The 21,320-nt window shown below is 40.3% G+C and overlaps 1 pseudogene; it reads left to right on the top strand.

Annotated features, from left to right (window-relative positions):
- Window positions 1–19,229: 19,229 nt before the first annotated feature.
- Window positions 19,230–19,711, top strand: LOC137756267 (ubiquitin-conjugating enzyme E2 variant 1 pseudogene; annotated as a pseudogene).
- Window positions 19,712–21,320: the final 1,609 nt, after the last annotated feature.

Raw genomic sequence — 21,320 nt, 5'->3', positions numbered from 1 at the left:
CTGTATTTATCGCGAAGGAGCACAAAGAGCAGGAAGTCCAGCCAGTAAGCTGTAAGTTCATTGGCTTGAGGATGGGGAGAGATTCACGGCGGATGTTCATTGGTCAGGAGATAAGTCTCGCTCTTGGGTAAATCAGTTATTTCCAGAAAGCCAGTCTCAGTTAAGTGCCATTCTTTTGAGGGCGCATGCGTGAGGTTCTCCGGTTCCGTCCGTTTTAGATCGAAATCTTTTCACAGTACTTATTTGAGGTCAAAGAAAGGTCAAGCCCCAATAAAAAATTTAAAACAACAGTAACTGTGGAGTGACGTCAGCAGCGATGGTGGTGTAAAACGTCCAGCTTTTTGCCCCCCTCCCCCCTTTTAGCAACTAAAACGACATCCATCTACGAACAAAAGTGCCTCTGTGGGAGCTGTGAGATGTAGACCATACGGCCATAGACTCGGCGGGGGCGGTGGGGCGGGGAATCGGGTAACAGGCAGACAGACCTTGACAGAGGCTGTGGAACCAGCAGGAGCCTCGTGAACCCACTTCAGCCCCTCTTGGCTGTGGTCCCGGAATACCTGGAGGGCACTGACTTATGGACGACGAGAGAGCATCGTAGAAGTCCTGGTTTCCTGAAAAGAGATTCCAGCACTTCGTTGCAGCAAAAAAAAAAAAAAAAAGTAACGAGTTTGGACGCATTAGACAAGGTAAGTGGAATTTTGACAGCACCGCCCCTCCCTCAAGGTGGCACAGCGTGATTGAACTTGCCCACCTTGACCTCTCCTGGGGGGGAGGAAAGAGAAGTTGGTGAGGGGGTGAGAGGGTGCCCTGCTTCCCCAGCTGTGTGCCATGCTGCTGGAGAAACCCATTTCACTACTGCAGCACCCAGGGTATTGAGGTGGGACCTCCATGGCTCAGGGGTGGGTGAGATCTGGAAAGAGGCAGATAACAATATCTGAGAGCATTAAAGGGACCCACTACCTGCTGACTGCATTCTGCACTCCAGCAGGAAGCCCGCCCCTCAGCCTCTTCTTCAAGCCAACCTGACTCATGAGACTAGAGATGGAACCTAGCCCTCCAAAGGTGATTTAAAAGCCACAGACTTAATAACTGGTCCAAAAAGTTCCTTTTTCTCTTTTCTGATTTTTTTTTTTTTTCTTTTCCAGATCCTGTTGATTCATCCTTTTTAGCATCATGAGTAACGATCCCTTTCTTCCTAGGCTCATTGCACCTGCCTTGGTCAGACACCATAGCGTGTCTAGATTGCTATAGCTTGTCATTTTCCAATGCATTCACAGTTTTTGTTTATAATATTCGTCATATTCACAAACTTGTGAAGGTTTTCTCATCACTTACAGTGTGGATCATCTTCCTCAGCTTGAAATCCAAATCATTCAACAGTCTTCCCCCATTCCCTGCACTGTCTTATCTCCACAATGTTGTGCCCTCTTCTGCCTCAAAGCCAGAGCTTAGGTCACAGTGAATCTCTTGCCCAGTAACTTAGCTTGTGAAGTTTCTTTTGCTTAAAGTACACTTCTGTCTCATACCTGCGCAGCAACATATGTTCCGTCTTTCAAAACTCTGCTCAAATTCTTCTTCCAGCATACAGTTTTTTAGATGTCAGATGTTTTCCATCTGAATTAACTTGTTTTCTATCCGAGTTCTTTCTCTCTGTGCTTCATACCATTGCAGTTCTTGTCACACTGTGCCTCATTATCACTTGGGGGTGAATGTTTCCCTCACTTTATTTCCGAGCCCTTAGAAGATAGGAACTTAATCATCTTTGTATCTGCCACATTACCTACTGCTATTCGTTATGCATAGCGTTCATTAATTGTCTTGTTATTTGAAGTGAATTTAACATTTGCATCAAAAGTCTTAAGTGAGTAGGAGAGGCAGTCCTGGAATCTGTCTCCCTATTAGTAGTTCAGGGCTTTTTCTACCTGCCATACATTTGGGACCAGTAAAAGCAGTTTCCAAGACATTACCGTGGATTTAAATATGTTTATCAAAAGCACCATTCGTAATACAGCTCGGGACAGTGCCCTCCATAGTTTGGTTCTTTGTCCACCCTCACTTTTCCTTGGTTGGGCTACAATCACAATATGAGATGAGTCCACAGCTCTGCCTCAGGGGTTCAGGCAGTTCTCTGAGAATGACCGCCTTTATCCAACTCCCAGCCGCTCGCACGCTCACCCGTGCAAGGAATTCAAGTAGCCGCTCTTGTCTGGATTCTCTGATGCTTTTGTTGCTGTCAGGCCTCACCTGTTCTGCCCTCTGAATAGCCTCTTCCAACTGACACCTTGATATTCCACCTGGCTCTTGATTTTATTTCTCCTTCTGACATCATCCCCCATTTTTCACTGTTCCTTTATGCCACACTGTGGTTTACTCCCCACACACCCATGCTTCTTTAGGATGAGAGATGACACATTAAAAAGAGGGAGGAATCTTAACTTCTTATCATATGCAGGGATGATATGATTATTAGAGACCTAGATAAGAATTATTGATGTATCAGAAGTGCTTATTAAGCCAAAGAGCATCAGTCAGACCTGTACTTAGCCCTGCACCCTAAAAGTATTTATTGGATTGCTTAAGCAGCTCTTCGATAGACAAACTGCTGAGAGAAAAGGATTAATAGTGGGTATTTAATTTAGTTTGCTACATGAACACGTGAGAGAAAGATGAAGAAGCCTTAACATCCTTGACTAAAAACAGAAACAAGATGGGAATTGAGACAAAGAGATAAAAACAGAGTGAAATTCTAGCCTTAATCCAGTGGACTAGAATGTATGTCCTCAGGGGACACTCTCTCAGTGTTTGACATCATTTTCATTTAAAAGGCCTTTTTGTACTGTATTTATATATGGGTCCAGAGAGAACACAGTGTGAAAATAAAGTGAAGACAAAGAATCAGTTATAAACCATGCGAAGACCCATAACAAAGTAGAAAATCTCCTGGAGAGAAAGCGTTGACGTGGAAAAGCGTAGCACTGTGCTCAACTTGGAAATAATCATTCATGGAGGCAAATATTTCTGAGGACGATACAAAGCTGTGTGGCATCTGCATAACCTATGTGCATGCATTCATTTACTCAAAAATTATTTTTTACAGTCATTACGCGCCCAGCATGACACAAGGGGTATGGTGTTGGTGTGCAGAACCAATTGAAACAAAGTCCGGGCCCATGAGCTTGTAGTCTGCCATGCAAGTGGAAAATGATTATCTCTGCCAATGTAAATGTATGATCTCTGGGCCCACACTTTTGTGATGTAAACCGGTGCCATGACCAGTCCCAAAGAGACTTTACCATCCTCTCCTTATTCATTCAAATCATGACCTTCAGAACCTTAGTTTGTGAAAATCTTTCTGTTTTTACGCTGTATCCAGCCTTGCTTTTAACTTGGTGAGACCCTGTGAACCTGTCTCTTGAGTGATATTCCTGGCTCTCAAGGCACTGGCCTGGAGGGCAGTTAATTCTGCTTGTTTTTATCAGCAATGGTGGTCTTTGAATTTTGATCTGACACCAATGAACCCTTCTATGCATACACTAGGGAGTGATTATTATATAGACACGAGATGATCAATCAATTTTTAGTCATGTTGCATTGAGAAGAACATAGGATGTCAGGGTAGTTTAATTGGTTGTGATGTATATCTTGTAAAAGTGATTTTGGTACATGTGTACGTGGGATTTTCAAGGTATTCGTCAAGAAGATGAATAAACAGTCACACACTGTTGCTACATATTCAATATACTATATATGTGTGTGTGTGTGTGTGTGTGTGTGTGTGTGTATATATGTGTATATATATATATATATATAATTTTTTTTTTTTTTTACTTCTTTGCTGTTTTCTAAAAGGTAACATGCAAGAGTTGTTCTTGAATCCCAGAACAGTCCATTGAGATGACTGGTGTGGGGAGATATGTCAATGTAAATAGCATCTAGCAGTAAGGGAGAGAAGTAAATCAATACCATTAATTTTTAAAATGTGGGAACTTCTCTTGGACTTGGAGGGTGATTCTGGATTCCTCTCTCCACTGGCAGGCATCTGAAGTACAAGCTATTCTAGTTAATATTTATTGTCAAGTGATCTCCCGAAGTCCTAGTCACTGTCAGAACCATATAGCAAATAACTCTCAATCTTTATTTGTTTTATGATATTTGGGCTTCATATTTTGCCTAGTTTATAAATTTGATATTTATCTGAATATCTGAAATGGTCCCCAGTGTAGCCAGACAGCAGGAAATATCTGAATCCTCAAGACTTATGGATCTATGTCACAAGGCACAAAAAGTGTCACGAAGACATAAGAGGCAAGGCCATAGTGTCAAATGCTCTCTGCTCACCCATCATTTGTGGATTATCTTAATATTGTAAGGGATTTGAAACTAGATCAGGAGTTTAAAATGTTCCTTTGGCAGTTTTACTTTTTTCAATTTCCTATAGAAATGTTGTTCAGAATGTCTGTCTTTATATAGCTATGGTCCTAGTTCTTATGATAACCTATGGAGCAACGTGAGATCAGTAAAACTTTTTAAAGAGTCTTCAAGCACGACCAGTCCTTGTTTTATTTTATTTTACTTTAAGAATCCAGCGGTGTTGGGAAATGATTCAGGGAGAGGAAAGCTTTGCATTGTATATTTTCACTATTTCTTTGTCCAACGCTTGTGAATATCAATGGCTCTTAAAATCAAAGGGCATCAGATCAATTCAGAGATTAGAGCAGTTACACTGGGGGGTAGGGGGAGTAACCCGGAAGAGGTCTACCCATGTCCACAAACTTCTTCTTAAGAGGACAAGGAAAACACTATATTGTGTTGATGTTCGTCGCTTCATATTGAAAAAGGAATCTGAAAAAGCAATAAAAGGTTTTACTTGGAGTTTCTTATTTGAGGGTCACCAATTTGTTCATTACTATGTGAATTTCCTGCAGAATGGAAGATACGAGTTTTCTGGGAATCTTATCCACGTGAAACGTACGCTGTCCTTTAAGAAAATACATATGCTGATTTGGAATTTGTAGATTCAATGAACCTTAGTCAGGTATCTATCAGTTTGCTCATGTGTTTATACCCTTACTTAAAAAACAGGTGTTAAGTACTACTCCAAGCTAGGTTCTGTACTCAACCTTGAGATCTAAAAACAAGTGAGCCCTGATCAAACCTTTCCTGCAAGTGCTCCCTGACTGGTGGGGAAGACAGGTGCAAGCAAGTAGTTTCCAGATCATATAGAAAGTGCTGTGATTGAGACCTTGGTGTGGAAACATGGAGGTGGGGGCTTGACTGGGGAATGAGAAAAGACTTCAAGGAAAAGATTACTTTTGAAAAGAATATTCCTGGATGTGAAGTCTTCCATGTGAACTCTCAGACTGGCATGTCCGGGAACCAGTAAAGCAATGGTTGGAGCTCAGGATAAATGGGTTGGGGATTGACAGAAAACATGGGAACAAATGTAGCTGGGAACAGAGGAGTTTAAGGTAATTCACGTTCTTAGCTCAGGAAATAAAGGGGTTAGAAGAGAGGTAAATATAGGACATTTATATTGAAATGGCCAGTTAGCAGGTGGAACTTAGAACATGGCTTTGATTCTGACATAAATTTTGTGACTTACTGGTGAATTGTTATGAGTCAAAAGCAAAGCTATACACGATAATGCTTACAGAAAGTTTATAAAAGTGGTGGTTCTTAAACTCTAGTATGCATTAGAATTATCTGAGTTGATTGCTAAAAATGCAGGTATAAGGTTCACTCTCTTTCATTGCGATTCAGTGTATGCGGGGCTAGATGAAAGAATCTATATTTTAACAAGTTCTCCAGGTGATTCAAAAGTTCACGTTGGGACAAAATATTCAATAAGAGAAATAGGGCACGAATACAACCCTGAAAAACAGACATTTAAAGAGCAGTGAACAAGACAGAAAAAGAGGCAGTGGTGTAAACTGAGAAGAAACTGGTTAGAATGAGAAATATCTAGATTCTGCTTCTGGGGTGAGGGTACATCAGTCAGGGGTCCTGTCCCCACTAAGCCAACCACAGCAAGGCATAGATCCTGAACAGACTGGACAACATGGAGTATTCCCTGCCCCCCCCCCCAACCCTCCCCCCACCCCGGGAAGGAAAAGGTTAAGAGGGGATTATAAAGAGTCTGGGGAAAGTTTTGAGACTTATCTAATCTCCCTGTAAATATCTTACTGAAATTTACTTGCAGTAAGAAAAAAATGGCATTTATTTAGGGTCTTCCTTCTAACCAAAGTCAATATTATAAGGTTTGTTTATGGCAACATCATTTAGTCTTTTTATTTCTAAAAAGGTCTTCATCTTGCCCTTACTTTTGAATTACAATTTGCTGGGTATAGAACTCTGGGGTCATATAGTAATTGTTTTTCCTCTCAGAACTTTGAGGCTATTATTCCATTTTCTCTGTCCTTTCTTGTTGATAATGAGAAATACACTGTCTGTCAAATTGCCATTACCATTTAGATAAACTGATTTTTCTTTATTCTAGCTTTTAAATTTTTTTCTTTTATCCTTGATTTCTTGAAATTTCTCTATTATGTATCTACCTGTGGATCTATTATTATTATTTTTTTAAACATTTATTCATTTATTTATTTTTAATTAATTTATTTTTGGCTGTGTTGGGTCTTCGTTACTGCACGTGGGCTTTCTCTAGTTGCGGAGAGCGGGGGCTACTCTTCATTGCAGTGCCTGGGCTTCTCATTGCGGTGGCTTCTCTTCTTGCAGAGCACGGGCTCTAGGTGCATGGGCTTCATTCAGTAGCTGTGGCATGTGGGCTCAGTAGTTGTGGCTCACGGGCTCTAGAGCGCAGAGGCTCAGTAGTTGAGGCACACGGGCTTAGTTGCTCCACGGCATGTGGGATCTTCCCGGACCAGGGCTCAAACCCGTGTCCCCTGCATTGGCAGGCGGATTCTTAACCACTGCGCCACCAGGGAAGTCTCTGTTATTATTATTTTATTGTTACTCTTCTGCTTGGTACTCAAAGTGCATTACTGATTTGAACACTTTTGTCTCTCTTCAATGTCAGAAAATTCTCAGCTAACATCAAATATTCTTTTCATGCCATTGTCTGTATTGTCTGTATGCTAGGACATGTTTTCAAAGAGATTAGTGAAGTTTAAGTGTAAAAGAACTCAATAGATCTTGTGGGAATATTAACTGCTCTTGCATGTATCTCTTTTATCTTTTTACTGTGTGGTAGGTGAAGTGTTCAGTGCTATCAGTCAGGATTAATCTTTTCAGTGGTGTTCTGTTTAGAGTTTATCCTGTCTATTAATTTTATTTTTATTATATTTTTGTTTCCCATATTTCAATTTAATTCTTTTTTACACCCACCTTCTTTTATGTATGTAAATTTTTGTGTAATATTTTCTTGTTCTTTTTATGGATGTTAGGTCCTCACACCTTTGAGTATCCCAACCATGCTTATTTTAAAACGTTTGTCTATTTCATAACATTTACATCATTAGAAAATAACTCCTGTTCTAAGGTTTATTTTTTTTGGCTCTTCCTTAACATTAGATTTCTTCATGCATTTTAGAGTTCCAGATCACAGGCTTATCTAAGGGAAACTTTCTTTTTTTTTTTTTTTTTTTTTTTGCTTTGCATTGTTTTCTCTTTCTCTCTCTAGGTTCCTTCTTCACTGACAAGAAGTTGTGAGGCTACTTCCATGAATCTCCTGGGGCCATTAGTTGAGAAACAGCTCTCATAATGAAGGCTTGGGCCTCCTCCCTGGTAGGGGTATGAAGAATATACAGAAATGGTTAGTGAGCCACAGGCAGCTCTGTCCTGAGGCTATGTCCATATCCTCAGGGTTACATTACCTGGCAGCTCCATGTAGTTGTCGCCCCAGGCAGCAGTTGTCAGTATTTTTCTCACCTTACTTTTATGACTTATAGCCCCTGCATTTATGCAGTGAAGCTGACTCTGTTTTTCCATTTCACATGGAAGACCTCTAGTCCCTCTTTTCCCAAAGGAGGTGAATTTATACCTTCGGAATATGGATCTTCAGCCTCACTTTATAATTCCAGCTTTCTGTTTCGTCTCTGGTCTATGAAGATGTTTATCTTATCTAAGGTTCTTTGATTCTTTTTCTATTTTTATAATTTATCTTTCATTGACAAGTTTGTAGAGTAAAAAGGGGATACATCAATGACAGAATGTGTGCCATTTTTCCTGGTGTTTCTGGGGTAATTGTAAACTACACATTCTATTCGAGTTTTGCCAAATTAATTGATGAAGGAAATCCAACCACTTTCAAGTGAAAATGGCTGTGGAGTTTCCAGAATTTTACACATATAGATGATAATCAGTTACTAAAATTATTTTGCTCTGTTTTAGGAGATGCTTAACATTTAAAGAGCTATGTAAAATTTTCCAATTCAATCAACTAGTTAAGGATATTGGAACTGGTTCCTCCTCATCAGCTATCACTGAGAAGAGACTTGGTCTCCACATTTTAGGATTAGCTAAGTAATTTGCTATGCCCTTTTCTGCCAGGGTTAGCATATCCTCACTGAATATCAAATTGTTGGATCTTCATATCTCTGCTTATAAATTAACATGTTCCTGAGTAAAACTCTGTTGTGAAGACTTAAAATATTGTGTTTTATAGAGCTTTTAAACTGAGGGCCTTATTTAAAATTATATCTACAGGGAGACAGTTCTTCTGTATTATAAAAAGCTCTTCATTAATCTAAAGCAAAACATTAGCCAGTAATCTAATGTGGCTGTGGGTATGGCTGCATTTTAATGCTTAGAGAGGTTAGCAATTAGTCAAATGAACTAAGACTACAGTCGGCCCTCTGGGCATTCTGCACCCATGGGTTCTACTACATTTATGATTCATGGCTGGTTGAATCTGTGGATGCAGAACCTGCAGATATGGAGGGCTGGCCGGAGGGCCATCTCTGGGACTTGAGCATCCCTGGATTTTCGTGTCTGGAATGGGTCCTAGAACCAATCCCCTATGGATACTGAGAGGAGGGATGACTGTATGATTGATGGATTAATTCACACCCCTGGACCTCAAAGGTTCCCCTGACCTCAGGTCACTGACCACATGAATCCAATGTCTCCCGGAAGCTAACAAGGCCCTGCTCCCTTTGTGTTCCCATCTGCTAAGATTTCAAGGGGATGAGTCTTACTTAGCTTGTCTGTTACTGATCTTGCGCCACGATCTAGCTGAGGACGTTGCCCCCTCTTCTCCAATGCTTCTTTTTTCCTTCTCTGCAAAGATCAGATCTTCCTCCAGTGTTCAAGCTGTATTCACACTGTGCACCCTGACTCAACTCAGCCAGGTCCATGGTAGACCTGAAGCTTTCTCACGGCTCCTGCTTCTCTCTCTTACCTTTGCCAACTATTGGCCTCTCCTGTTTCCCTCCATCATGCCAGCCCTGAAGACGAGCATTTGGCAATTTATGTCCTATGCCCCTGTCTTACATTGCATACCAAAGAAGAAAACCTTAGGAACTTGAGGGCAGGTAGTTTATTTGGTAATTGATGACAGGAAGCGCCATTGGGGGAATGAGACAGGAGACAGGAAGGGGAGGAAGCCACAGGAAATACATGCTATTAGAGGTTAGTAATATGTACAAGTGTGGCTCAGTTTTGCTGGGGGTAGGGGATGTGTCTGGAAGCCAGAACAGAACACATCTCAGAGTTGCCCCCCTCCTTTGAGTTAGGTCTGGTATTTATCCTCCGCTTCTCATTTGTCATGGCTTAGGGCTGTTCCCTAGTAGCATTATCTTTCTAGGGGCATTAACTTACACTTGTGTGAAAGAAAGTCTTTAGGCAGAAGTTTGCAGTGAGGCATGGTTGTCAGGTGCTTGACATTGACTGTTAAGGGAGTACAGGGGAGATACTAACAGAGGCTGATGAATGACTTTCTTCCCCTACTACTGATACAGAAACGTTTGCCATCTATACAACACATAGATGAGGGCATCCCCACTCCATGTATAAGCTATCCAGGCAGTGGTATTTTTCAGACTCCAAGAAAGGGTTCATCTATAGTTATGTGCCTCATTCATGCCTGTGATTCTCTTCTTACCAATTTGTTTGTGTAGTGCATCATAGCTTTCAAAAGCTAAATGCCACTGGACTCTAGATCTAAGTCCTCAATATCCACGTTCATCCTCCTGCATGACCCCATGGTTAACTGGATAAAGGGCAGGGAACTGACCTTGGAAAAAACCATAAGATTCTTTCGTAGGAATTTGGCACTGTGATGGGAGAATCTATTTTGGTACCAAATATTCAGTTAGGTAAATTTGGGAGTTGTGAGACGGCGATGTATGCATCAATAAATGATGACAACCATCAATAAGTCCCGACTTCAGACAGAGAGATAAGGTAACTGTACAGAGAGAGACAAATTGCAGCTGCTATGATGTGTGTTGCTTACTAATACCATTCCAGTGGCTTGTTCGTATCACTGGGGATGTCTGTCTGCATTGCATATCTTTGGGTTTAATGTATTATACCTGGATCCTTCTGACAGATTTCTTCTTTACATTTAAAATTCAGGCACTAATTCTTTACTCTGAATGAGCTTACCAGATGGATTTCCTTCTGAATCTGTTTAAAGAAGAAGCACAAGAATACTAGGATATGGATAAGGGATACAGAAGGTTCATGGCCTCCACTTTTACCACACCAGGGTCAGACAATCTGGGGTGAGGTGGTGAAACCAGACATAGAGAGAACAAATACCTATGTAATGTCCTTTTTCTATATATGAGAGAAATGCTTTTTAGTGGAGATTTATGGTATCTTCGTCCAAGAGAGTCTCAGTATTACTCATTCATAATATTTCTGAATGCAATTTCTGACACAATTTACAAACACATTGTGAATATGATTTCTTTAAATAAACTTTAAAAAAGATTTTAAGGAAATGGTAGATTCGCATGTAGTGGTAAAAATGAAGAGATTACATATACATTTTGCTTCGTTTCCCCAACAGTAACATCTTACAAAATTATAGTATGATATCATAACCAGGATACTGACATCGATACAGACTAATCCCATCACTACAAAGATGTCTCATGCTGCTCTTCAGTGGCCAAGCTTACCTCATTCTCATTCTTACCATCTCTTTTAAACTCGACAACCACTATTCTATTCTCCATTTATTTCTACAATTACATCTTTTCAAGAAGATTGTATAAATGGAATCATACAGTATGTGACCTTTGGGTATTGGCTTTTTTCACGCAGAACAATTCTCTGGAGAGTCATCCAGACTACTGTATCAACAGTTTGTTCCTTTTTATTGTTGAGTAGCAGTCCATGGTAGGGATGTGCCATAGTTTGCGTAACCATTCTCCTGTTGAAGAACATCTGAGTTGTTTCCAGTTTTGACTTACAAATAAAGCTACTATGAACTTTCATGTATAGGTTTTTGTGTGCAAAACAAAAATTTTCATTTCTCTAGGATGAATAGCCAACAGTGCAAATGCTGAGCTGTATGGCAGTTGTATGTTTAGTTTTATAGGAAACTGCCAAATTGATTCCAGAAAGGCTGTGCCGTTTTACATTTCCTCCAGCAACATCTGTATGAGCAGGTTTCTCCACAGCCTCTCTAGAAATATCGTTGCCAATATTTTTAATTGTAACTATTCTGATCGAGGCATGGTGGTATCTCATTGTGGTTTTAATTTGCATTGTTGTAACATCTCATGATGAACATCTTTTCATATGCTTGTTTTCCCTCTATATATCCTCTTCATGAAGTGCCTCTTCATATCTTTTTAACATTTTCTAGTCAGATTTTTTTTTTCTGGTTGTTGTTTTACTGTTGAGTTTGTGTTTTTTTTAATAAATTTATTTATTTACTTTTGGCTGCGTTGGGTTTTCGTTGCTGCGCACGGGCTTTCTCTAGTTGTGGCAAGTGGGGGCTACTCTTTGTTGCGGTGTGCGGGCTTCTCATTGCGGTGGCTTCTCTTGTTGTGGAGCACGGGCTCTAGGCACACGGGCTTCAGTGGTTGTGGCACGCGGGCTCAGTAGTTGTGGCTCATGGGCTCTAGAGCGCAGGCTCAGTAGTTGTGGCACACGGGCTTTGCTGCTCCGCGGCATGTGGGATCTTCCCAGACCAGGGATCGAACTCGTGTCCCCTGCATTGGCAGGCGGATTCTTAACCACTGGGCCACCAGGGAAGCCCTACTGTTGAGTTTTGAGAGTTTTAATATATTGTAGATAGTAATCCTGTGGGCAGATATGTGGTTTGGTTACAACTATTTTCTTTCAGTCTGTAGCTTGTGTTTTCATCCACTTAACACAGTGTTTTTATAAAACAAAAGTTTCTAAATTTGATGAAATCTGCTATTAGTATTTTCTTTAATGAATTTCTTTAATGGACTGTCCTTGAGCATGTCAAGTCTAGGAACTCTTTGCTTAGCCTTAGATCCCAAAGGCTTTCTCCTTTGTTTTTTCTAAAAGTTTTATAGTTTTAAATTTTATATTTAAATTTGTAATCCATTTTGAGTTAATTTTTGTATATGGTATGAGATTTAGGCTGAAGTTCATTTTATATATTTGCCTGTAGATGTCCAATTGCTCCAGCATCATTTGTTGAAAAGGTAACTTTTTCTCCATTTAATTGCTTTTGCATCTTTGTCAAAAATCAGTTGAGCAACCAGCATTTCCCATACTCCTTATATAATAGCTCTAAGCATTGTACTTAAATCATTGCTAAAAACTTTGCAAAAATGTGTTAGCTTTAGTGTTCTTTAAAAAATAAGTATTTCATCTTTCCTGATCATAAACTTACTCACCAAAGTATAATAGCCAAATGCTTTGATTAAATGAAGCTTAAAATCAAGTGTAATATCCATAATTCTGTAAAAAAAGTCTTAGTTTTGCCTCAATATTTATCTCCATCTTAGATAGTCAATAATCACATTTCTTCTGCAGTGACTTCTTATACTGAAATAAATGACCTAAGGATGCCTTATTGCTGACATAGATCAGAGTTAGTTGCTAATGAAATAACTCCTTTTTAAGTAACTCCAAATAGATCTGCTGATCCATAAAAGATTCATCTTAAAGGAATCCAATTCATTTTCTGCCTCTACCACTTCCATGGACATGAAACATCTTTTATATTCTACCTTGTTTCAGCCATTCAGCTACTCTCTCTATCCTAAGAGTAGCACCTGGCTTGTAACAGTCTGTTCTAACTGGGAGAGATGATACATTTAGTAAGATGTCATGACCACAATATGAAGGACAGACCCCTCTCAAAAGAAAAATGATATTCAAGAATGTCCTCTGGTGTAAAAATTAATTCCAGGAAACAAGGGTTTGCTCCATTTCAAAGATCAGAAAGGCAGTGCTGAAAAAGCATTCCAAAGACAAATAAAACCCATGACTTAAGCTTCATTCCTGGGAATTAATTCCCTGTGTCATTTTGTATCTGGGGCAACAGAGGATGGTGCAGTACTTTAGCAAAAGCAAAATGCAACACCTCAGCAGATGTCTTCATAGCCGGAATCTCTTCAGGTCAAGAGCACCATCCTATCTTGTGTACCTTTGTAGGATAGTCCTTTCCAGGTAGATAATAGTAAGCTTGATGGATTTTTACACCCATGAAACCAGCGCCTGACATCAAGATATAGAACATATCCAGCACTCCAGGAAGCTCCCTTGTGCCCTCTCCTAGCTAATACTCCCAAAAGTTTTGGCTGTTTTTTTGAACTTGATATGAAAGGAATTATACAGTTTGTCCTCCTTTGTGTTTGACTTTCTTTTGCTCAATACTATGTATGTGAGTTTCATCCATGTATTTGCATATATCGGTAGTGTATTCTTTTTATTGCTGAGTTATATCCCATTGTATGAATATATCATATGTATTTATCCATTCATCCATGGTTGCACATTTGTGTCGTTCTCAGGTTTTGGCTGGGAAGATCATTTTTTGTCCATGCATTTTGGTACATGTGTACACATTTATGTTTGTGTATGTGGCCAGGAGTGGAATTACTGGATCCTAGGGTATTTGTATTTTAGCCTTGCCAATTGCTGTTAAACATTTTTCCAAAGTGGTTTTACCAATTTATTTCCAACCAGCAGTGTGAAAGAATTCCAGTTACTCTACATCCTTGCCAACACTTGGCATTGTCAGTCCTTTTAATTTTAACTATTCTGGTGATATCTCATTGAGGTTTGCAGTTGCAATTCTGATGACTAATAATATTGAGCAACTTTTCATATGCTAATCAATCTGTGTTGGATGCAAATCTTTTAATATAAAAAGTACCATAAAGTAGATGTTTTTATTTTTCTTCTAGATCTTAGATAAAAACAGCTGTCAACTCACAAAATTTCCTAAAACTATTCATTATTATCCCAAATTAATAAACTTGAACAAAAGAAACCAGAATCACATTTTAAAAAGCCACAGGTCAGTGATAAGAAAGTACTATAACTGCCAAGTTTCATCTCAGGTAGCTTTTCTCTTTTTGTTTTTTATTCTGTGCTAATCATAGAAAGTCCAGGGTATAATGTCTGTCACAAATAATCAGAGAGGTACATTATCACACTACATATATCAGTTATATCTCAAAAGGTGATAACTGTTAGAGCAGTGTAAGGGTTTAGAGTTTAGGATAAAATTTCATAAGATGCCAATGTTAAGTGGCATTTTATTTGACACATGTAGGTATTTTATACTTTTATATTTCTGAGTACTGGATCATAACTGCATATGAATTACTCATAAATGTATAATATAGAGAACTATTTAGAGACACATGGTACTATATATGAATATTCATCTAAAAAGCTCTTGATAGTTCATTAAACTTCACAGTTTGTTGGAGGCACATAAATGGCAAAGACTATCCACATTTCTGAAAGCAAGAAGACAGTCTCAGTGAGACTTAGGTCATAAATGAAGAACTCCATCCTCTAGCATGAACATTGAATCAGGTGGTGATGTTGAAATCCTTATGGCAATTAATGTCACTGGAAGTTTGACTGAAAATACAGCCACCTCCACTCCACCAGAAGGTCTGAATCTTACTGGGCCACTATTAACATTTGCCCACAAGTACTAACATTGTGTCACTGTTACTGGCTACATATATAGAAATAAGTGCAGCCAGTTTTGTGCTTGCTAAAGACTGAATGTTTGCATCCTCCCAAAATTCGTAGGTTGAAATCCTAATCCCCAGTATGATGGTATTTGGAAGTAGGGCCTTTGGGAGGTGATTAGGTCGTGAGGGTAGAACCCTCATGAATGGGATTAGTACCCTTATAAAAGAGATTCTAGAGGGATCCCTCATCCTTCTACCATTTGAGACAGCAAAATGGCTGTCTATGCCAGAGCCTTGATCTGGGACTTTCCAGTCTCCAGAACTGTGAGAATAAATGTTGTTTAAACCACCCAGCGTATGGCATTCTGTTACAGCAGCCTGAATGGACTAAGAGAGTGCTTTTGCCTTAAATCAGATGAGTTTGGCTTTAATTAATGCAACTGAATGATGATGATCAACAAGGTAAATTCTGGAGTCAGACTTCCGTATGAGTCCTGGGTGAATCACTTAAGAAGCATGTGAGCCTCCTTTTCCTTCATTGTAATAAAGAAGCTGGTAAACAACTGTCTCTACCTTTTCGTAAAGTTGTAAAGATAATCTACATTAAATAAAACCACAAAATGAAAAATACTAGAGTAACAATACAAGACCTTGTTCTCATTAGACATTTTGGACATCTAAGAATACCTGTCCCCAAGAGAAGAATGCATAAAAAATAAAGTGGTATGTTAAGAAGTTCTTTAGATTGGCTATTGTTGGATGGTTGTTGGTGTTCAATGGATTTATGAGTTCCTTATACATAGTCTTGGGTCCACTTTTGTGTATTTTCAAAATTATCCAAAATATAAAGTTAAAGATGTTCATTGAAGTAAAATAGAATAGAAATAGAGGAAAATGCTGCAATTCAGTGGTTCTCAAAAGTGGTCCCTGAGACCAGCAGCATGAGCAGCTTTGTGGGATCTGGTATGAAATGCAAATCTTCAGGTCCCACCCTGAAAACTCAATCAGAAACTCTGAGGGTGGGACCCAGCAGTCTGTTTTAAAACATGCCCTCTAGGTGATTCTAATGCACCCTAAAATGTAAGAACCACTGATGTAATGAAAATAATATTGGTCCAAGAGTTAAGAGATATGAATTGTAATTCAGAATTAATCGGGTTTGTGATCTTGGACAAGCCACTTACCGTCTCTGAGCCTGCTTCCTCATCTCCAAATGAAGTCTGGATTGTGTGACCTTTTGGGCCCTCATCTCCAAGTGCAGTTAGAAAATATAATATCATTTCATAAACAGAAAATATTTCAGATTTCCCATTATAAAGGGCATTGGTGTTTGGATTTTACTATTAAGTCTAGATGACTTGGGTTGATTTACTTGTGTCTTTAATGATTCTGCATTATATTTGGTACAGAGTGAGAACTTATACTTTCTATAACTAAAATACATTTGAGAAATTTACATGTAAGCTCTGAGTTATAACTATTTATTAATAAAGTCTTAGTATGAATCTTAAAAGTGTTTTTAAAGGTGTTTTAAACACCAAAGCTTGTCACATATTTCTGCAAGTCTGCCACATTCCTCTATTTCATATTTTAGCACAGTGTCATGAAACTAGGGGCACTCTGAGTTATCCTTAGGGTGGGCAGAGAGGACATGAACTGAGGGGCAGAAGTTAGGAATAAATTCTATGAAGTCCCACCATCAATTGCCAGGACCTTTCTGGAGCTGAGCATTTGAAAATATAAGCTAAGTAATTAGGAACATGAGGCATGTTAGACTTGGAAGGGTATAAGCAAAGACCACATTCAGAAGCAGAGAGAGAAGCCAGGAGGTCTCTTTTTTTTTTTTTCCAGATGTGATCAAGCTACAAGGAGGAAGGCCAGAGCTTCCTTTGCTGTCATCCCATGTAACCCCCCAGATGCCGATAGCACTTCTTGAGACTTGAAGCCACCAGGGTCGCTCTCAGAATTGAAGCCTTGTTCCTTTCAATCATTATTAAAGAGCAATTTAATGGGAAACCAAGAAAGCATCATGTGACTGGGCCCTCAGGGTTCAGAGAACGTAATATCCAGGGCTGAGAACAGGGGTCAGTCCTCAGTAACAATCCAGAGGAAGCCAATTCCTTCCCAGAGCGGTCTGTTATTTGTAGGTTTAGATTGCAGGGGTCTTGAGGAACAACATGGCAGTGAGTTTCCTGGGTTTTTTTTTTTATCACTTCCATACATCTTTGTGACAGGATGCTACAAAAGCTTCCAACACAGAACTGCCAACAAGCACAGATTAAAACAAATCAAAACAAAACAAAAACCTGCTTTCCCTAGCTAAAGGCCCAGAAAATGGGTACCTTAACAACAGAATCCATTTCGGCAATAGCTACCCTACTCCAGCGCAAAATAAATGGAACACTGGAAAAACTGTACCCCTTCCCCAAAGTTCCACTGAAGCCAGCGCAAAATAAATGGAACACTGGAAAAACTGTACCCCTTCCCCAAAGTTCCACTGAAGCCAGCGCAAAATAAATGGAACACTGGAAAAACTGTACCCCTTCCCCAAAGTTCCACTGAAGCCAGCGCAAAATAAATGGAACACTGGAAAAACTGTACCCCTTCCCCAAAGTTCCACTGAAGCCAGCGCAAAATAAATGGAACACTGGAAAAACTGTACCCCTTCCCCAAAGTTCCACTGAAGCCAGCGCAAAATAAATGGAACACTGGAAAAACTGTACCCCTTCCCCAAAGTTCCACTGAAGCCAGCGCAAAATAAATGGAACATTGGAAAAACTGTACCCCTTCCCCAAAGTTCCACTGAAGCCAGCGCAAAATAAATGGAACATTGGAAAAACTGTACCCCTTCCCCAAAGTTCCACTGAAGCCAAGCACAAGCAGATCTTTCACTCTGCCACTCCCCCCTGCACCACAGAGAGGTGGCAGCCCTCTGATTCCCCTGCCCAGTGGAGTTGGCAGGGCTGAGGGGGGTGCTAGTCATCTATCCTCTGCCCAGCATAGGCAGGCTGTGCACCAATTCCCCTACAGGAAGAGTACTGGCGAAGCTGAGTGGAGATCTGATCTTCCATTCCCCCACCGGCCAGAAGCAGGCATTATTACCATTCTCCCTCCCCCCCAGGATGGTGTCAGTGGGATCCAGCAGTGAACAGACTCTCCACATCTTCCTGGAAGAAATGAGGTGGTATGAGGCAGAGCTAGTCCCCACTAGGCTTCGCAGTCCTTTCCCTGTGTCTGTGGAACACAATGGGGAGCAGATTCTCAACTCCCCCCACCAGCAGCAATGAGGTAGATGAGGTGATGAGAGGTGGAGCTGGGAGACACTCTGTTTCCCTCTCCTCATGTAGTGTCAGTGGGGTCCAGCGGGGACCTGAGCTTCCACATTCACTCAGCATCAACGAGGCAGTGAAAGTCAGTGTCACACATCTGCTGGGAAGATGTCAGCAGAGGGAAGGGCTGGCTGAACTTCCACCTCAACTGTCTGCAGTGAGGTGTAAGTGCGCTCTTCCTCTTTTGTAAGGGTGATGCTGGTCGGGACCAGTGGGAAACTGAACATAACCCCCACCTGGACCTCATGCTACACCTCAACAGGTGTAATAAACTCCGATCTAAATCTCACACCGTATACCAAAAAAAAAAAAAAAGAAATTCAAAATGTTCATGCATTCAAATGTAAAACTTAAAACTATAAAACCTTTATGAGAAAAGAAATACTAGGAGAAAATCTTTGGGATCAGGCCTAGGTGAACAGTTGTTAAACTTGATACCCAAAGCATAATCCATAAAAGGAAAAAATGATAAATTGGACCTCACTAAAATTATAAACTTTTGCTCTGCAAAAGACCCTGTGAAGAAAATGAAATACAGGCTTAAGACTTGGAGAAAATATTTCTAAAGAAGAATATGACAAAGTAGTAGTATCCAGAACATATGAAGAACTCTTAAAACTCAATGGAAACAACAAAGGAAAAATCCAATTAGAAACTGGGATAAAACATAAACAGACACTTAACCAAAGATAATATTCAGATGACAAAGAAGCATAAGAAAGATGTTTGACGTCATTAGCCATTAGGGAAATGCAAATTAAAACCACTCTGAGATATCACTACATGTCTATTAGAATTCCTAAAATTAAAAAAAAAGATAGTGAAGGAGCGACAGCAACACAAGATGGCAGCCACCGCAGGCTCGCGACTAAAAGTCCCTTGCAATCTCCAACTGCTGGAAGAACTCAACGAAGGCCAGAAAGGAGTAGGAGATGGTACAATTATCTGGGGTCTAGAAGATGATGAAGACATGACACAAGATGGACAGGGGTGATAATTGAGCCCCCAAGAACAATTTATGAAAACCAAATATACAGCCTTAAAATAGAATGTGGAGCTAAATACCTAGAAGCACCCCCCTTTGTAAGATTTGTAACAAAAATTAATATGAATGGAGTTAATAGTTCTAATGGAGTGGTGGACCCAAGAGCCAAATCAGTGCTAGCAGAATGGCAGAATTCATATAGCATCAAAGTTGTCCTGCAAGAGCTTCAGTGCCTAATGATGTCTAAAGATAATATGAAACTCCCTCAGCCGCCTGAAGGGCAGTGTTACAGCAGTGAATCAAAAAGAAAAACCACCAGCCCTCCCTTAACCCCCATTTGATTTAAACAGTCTTCATTTTCCACAGTAGTAAATTTTCTAGATACGTCTTGTATACCTCAAAGTGCTGGAAAGGAAACTCCCATTCAAAGGCAGTTTATCTTAAGATACTGTAAATGTGATACTAATTTTTTTGTCCATTTGAAATATATAAGTTGTGCCATAACAAATCATCCTGTCAAGTGTAACCACTATCCACATATGAACTTCTGGGATCAAGAAAGTGTATTTAAATCGATTCCCATCATAACCGGTGGGGCACATCTAACTCAACTGTGAAAAGACACATCACGCCATCACCTTGCTGCTGATTACATGGCCTGGGATCTCTGCCTTCTCCCCTTTCCCTCCCCCTGCCTCCTCCCTCCCTGCAACAGCCCTCCAGCTGGGGGTGGCTTCTTAGAGTAGATGTGAGGGTTTCAGGTCACAGCCTGTGGGACTACTGCTGGGTGTGTGTGGGGTGCTTCGTCTGCACCCCTGGTTTCTTTCTTTAAGTCTTAAATGGTGCCCCCCTTCCAAGCCATCATCCTCTTCCCACTCTCCACTGCCACCCTTGGCGGAGCATAGATTGTAACCCCCTCGGCTCCCCTCTGAAATTGGCCTTCGGTGAGGAATTCAGGGCTTTCCCTATATCTTCTCCCTCCACCTTAATCGAGGGTGCTGCTTTGTCCTTCCTCCTCCTCAAGTCCCTTTTTGCACCATCACCACCCAGCACTTTCCATGACACTTCCTTGCTTTGGCCAGAAGCCATCAGGTAAGGTTGGAAAGCGTCTCTGACCTCCCTCATTTAGTTTTGGAACCACACTTTTTACTCTCCACCAGCCTGGGAAATGAATGTTGGGTGCTCAGCCCTGCCACCCTCTGCTGTCGTCATCAGCTGATGCATTTTTTTAGCTCAGGTTTTGATAAGGTGAAAAGAACAGTCACCAGGGTCACAGACCTGCCAGCTCTCAAAGTCCTTGGTGGTTAAACTTGGAGAAAGGCCACAGAAGACACTTGTAGGCACACACAATCCCTCTGAATGAATTGTTTTCTTTTCCTGTAATTGCTTTTGCTGTTAAAATTTGAAGAAGTTTTAAACAGGGCTCTCATCGGATCATCCTTGCAATCCATTTGGGTCTAGTTTGGAATCTGACAACTGGAACAAAAAGAACCTTAGATTCAGTGCATACTTTGGTTTCAGTGCTGCTGCTTCTCACGGCCCTCAGCAGGGATAAGAAAGAACTTGTTTGCACCCCAAGTGGATCCCCAGAATTGGTGGGCTTGACTTCCTGGCAAATTGCTGCGTTTTTCCACTTTTCTGTTCAGGACCACTAAATGCTGAGATGTGGATGCATACCAAAATAAAAGCAATTCATTGTATTCTAAGGGTTTGTTTGGTTTTTTTTTTAGTGTTTGTGTAAAACCACCTTTAGAAGCAGCAACCATCAAGTCTGAAAAGCAGCTGATGTTACCATTAATCTTTTTCTGGGGAAAACCTTAGTTCTAAGGACTTAACGTCCTGTAAGCAAAGTTTAACATAACAGTATTCCATAAGCAGCCTTTTCATTTTTCAGACCATTGCCTGATTTTAATATAATAAAAAGAAGTGTGCATTAATATTAAAAAAAAA

This window comes from Eschrichtius robustus, chromosome X, assembly GCF_028021215.1.
Source record: "Eschrichtius robustus isolate mEscRob2 chromosome X, mEscRob2.pri, whole genome shotgun sequence".
NCBI lineage: Eukaryota > Metazoa > Chordata > Mammalia > Artiodactyla > Eschrichtiidae > Eschrichtius > Eschrichtius robustus.
Note: the sequence above shows the minus strand (reverse complement) of the source record. Positions and strands in the feature narration are given on the sequence as shown.